This window comes from Triticum urartu, chromosome 2 (assembly GCF_003073215.2).
Source record: "Triticum urartu cultivar G1812 chromosome 2, Tu2.1, whole genome shotgun sequence".
NCBI lineage: Eukaryota > Viridiplantae > Streptophyta > Magnoliopsida > Poales > Poaceae > Triticum > Triticum urartu.
In genome coordinates, this window is record NC_053023.1 from 256,018,681 (window position 1) to 256,022,291 (window position 3,611).

The following is a 3,611-nucleotide window of genomic DNA, read 5'->3' on the forward strand; positions in this document are numbered from 1 at the left end:
ATGTTCACCATCCCCCTTGCCGCCCCCCTCGCCTCCTTCGCCGTCCCCGACCCTCACCGGACTCCACCCCGGCCGCCCCCGCGCCCCCACCCCCGCCGCCCCGACCCTCGCTGGACTCCTCCTCGCCGTCTACGCCTTCTTCCACCTCCGGCCACCGCGGCCTCACCGTCTGTGGAGGTCTCTGCTCGACGGACGCACTCCTCGACGGCGGCGCGAGCCTCCCCGCGCGGCTGCTGCTTATCGACGACGGTTAGTCTCTGTCCCTCCCTCCCTCTCTCCCCCGCTCATCCCCATGCCCCCACGGGGCGGCGACCTAGGGTTAGGAGCAGGAGCTTGCCGCCGCCGCCCCGTCGTGCCGCCGCTGCTGCTTCTTGCGGCCGCCTTTCCCGCGCGCTCGTGCGTGGACGCTGGGCCCCACATGCTCGTGCGTTGCCGCCGCCGTCACACGGCTGCTGCTTCTTGTTGTCAGTTTGCTGCCATACCTTCAATTCCTGCCATGCTTATCTTCAATTAACCATAGGGTTCCTAAGGTTTCTCAGATAGAGATATAAGTAATGGCTATTATAGATAGCTGCGTGCAAATCACATGTTGTTAAGATTTCCATACATGTAGCTACCATTTGGTCATACAAATTGGTGCTCCTGCATATTGTTTTTGGTCCTTATAAATTGTTCAGTAGTGTTCCTGGAGGATGACTAAGGAATTAGTGCTCTGTTATGATTTCTTGATAGAATTGTTGAACTACTGTCCTATGTATTAGTACTGATTATTTGGGTCCTTATCCTTGCTTCAAAGGATGCTGGTAGGTAAACTGGTGGCCTTATTAACCATGCTATGCCATTGTTAGCTGTATTAGTACTGATTATTTGGTTAGCTGTAGTAGGAGAGTGCCTGCTAATTAGTGTTTATTTGCTTTTTTTGGCGCTTAATTGGTTATTTGTCTAAAGTAGTGTTAGTTCTGATCATGATTTTTGTGCTTATGGCTTTAGAAAATGATAAACTGTTTGAATCTGATAGGTAGGTGTCCTTTTAGATTTTGTTGGTAAATCTGTTTTATTCAATGGTTATTGACAGTAGATTATCATTCCTATTTTAGGAAGGTCTATTCCTGCAATATCATGGTTACATTTTATTTGGACTACTACTGCTAGGACTTGCTCCAGATTTTAGGATTTCTTTTCTTTTAGGATTTCTTTTCTTCTAGGACTAGGTTTTTACTATTTTTCTGTTGTGATTGTTTTTTTAGCTCTTTCTTTTTCATTTCCTACTATCCTTATCCTAATTATCTTAAATTGTTATGATGTGTGTAACAGGATTAGATCTTGGATTTGCTTGTGGACTTTGGGAGTAATTTGCATGAAAGATTTTTGAAGTCCAACTTCTGAATCCATAATTTGATTAGTTCCATAAATTTGTATGACCACAGATTTAGAATTTTTTTAGAGATTTGTATGACCAAAGATACAGTTCAGATTTGATTAGTTCCATAAATTTGTATGACCAAATATATATTTCAGATTTGTATAGTTTCAGAGATTTGTATGACCAAAGATACAGTTCAGATTTGAATTGTTTCAGAAATTGGTATGACCAAAGATGCTATTGTATATAAATGGGCTGCTGTAGAACTGTTCTTCATCTTTACAGTGCTGTTGTATAGAAATGTGCTGAATTTTCTGCTCTGATTGTTGCTCAAAGAAATTTAGCAGAAGAAATGGGGTCCTGGGAGATGCCGCTGCTGCTTGAGGCCCTTGAGAGGCCCTTCGTGTCGTGATGATTTTGCAGGTACCCCGAGAGGCCCTTGAGTTTGCCGGAATGTCGATTAACTTCCGTTCCGGCAAATTCGGGTACTCCATATGTCCTATTTTCAGCAAAGGTCATGCTGAAATTTTCCGTGAATTTTAGCATGACTTTGCTAAAAATCGGACATATGAGGTACTTGCTACTAATGGATGGGCCGGGGTATCTTAGTACTTAATTAAGTAGGATCAACTGCCCCTTTATTCTTGCTGTATTAAACCATAGGTGGCAATAGAGCCAAGTGATTAGTGCCAAGTGATTAGGCCCAACCTAGGGTGCCTCGGCATCGATAAACCCTAAATGATGAAAACTTAACTTGGCTACCCCGGATGCCTCGGTGTCGATGAGAACCTAAATGATGTACGCTTAGGCTTTTAAGGTGCCTCGGCGTCGACAAACCCTAAATGATGAAAGCTTAGACTTTTAGGGTGCCTCGGTGTCGACAAACCCTAAATGATGAGACCATGATCTTGTTCCTTGACAATAACCAACTTTTTGACCAAACTTTTTTCCTATTTAGAGCAAAACATGGCCCACAACGATGAGGCCGGGGTTCGAGCGGCAAGCAATTCTGGGAGCTGTCCCAGGATATGTCGTCATCATCATCGGACGACGAAAGTCTCCCGGCGGAGTGCGACTGGTGCCACGACAATCGAGGTCTGTGCGACATGCCTCACCTGGACGATGATCGGCGCTTCAGCATTAAGCTCGAGGAGACCTTTGAAGTTGAAACGGTACACAACGATGACAAGTGTTATTTTCATAATTAAGCATGACTTCAACTATTTCAACGTGTAATTTTCATATTTTACAATTCGAGTATAGCTTATCCCATGCCATGCAAGACGCTATGTCTTGGAGAGGATGAATTTTGAAGACCATGAAATTTCTGAAACAAAGAAAATTCACCTAAGGACTCATCACGATGTGGACGTTGAAGTAAATCTATATAATTCTGAGAGCGTAACCCATTTTGGTTGCAAAAATTGGGAAGCATTTTGCAAGATGTATGGTTTTGATGAGGGTATGCTTATCACCATGGATCTTGGTAATCCTAACATCAACCAAGACAATATGGACATTTGGGTCCTTGTTGATACGCCTCCAGTTCTACCGCTATGTGAGTTTCTCAAACATAGTTATTAGCTAATTATATTGTTTATTTCAAAATAGTTGACAGCTTATTTCCATTGACAGCTTATTTTTATTGTTCAAAGAATGTGCGGGAGATGGTAGACAAAACCCACTACACCGATGGCTCCGAATTAACAACTTACAAGGAGAAAAATCATCTGGTCGGATTTTGTACTGACATTGAAAATTACATTATCCACAAACAAACTCCTCAACATTATGGTAAATACGTGCCACTAGTGCATGTGTTCAACTACGGTAACTACCATGGAGATACCCTGGTAAGATTTTTACTATTACGACATCCGTGCATCTTTTGCATACTTCTAAAACTAGTACATCATTGCTAACTATGAAGTTATTACTATGTTTTTCAACAGATAATCCTAGAGAATTGTGTGCCTCATATGATGTATCTGAAAGGTAGTGTTAATGTTTTGAACATATAGCCAGGTCGTCCTACGAATCTCAACTGTCCATACAAGATTTCTAAAAGAAGTGGAGACATGAAAATCAAAGGATGGAAAAAATGTATGGACAGTCGTAAGGAGCTTCTTGGAAGCAAAAGGAAGCGAAGCGCAAGAATTGGAGACAGGATGTTCTCCATTCTCCATAATGGAGAGTCAGGGTCTATATTGTTTTATGCTATTTTAGCTTAAATAGGGTATTTAGGTCC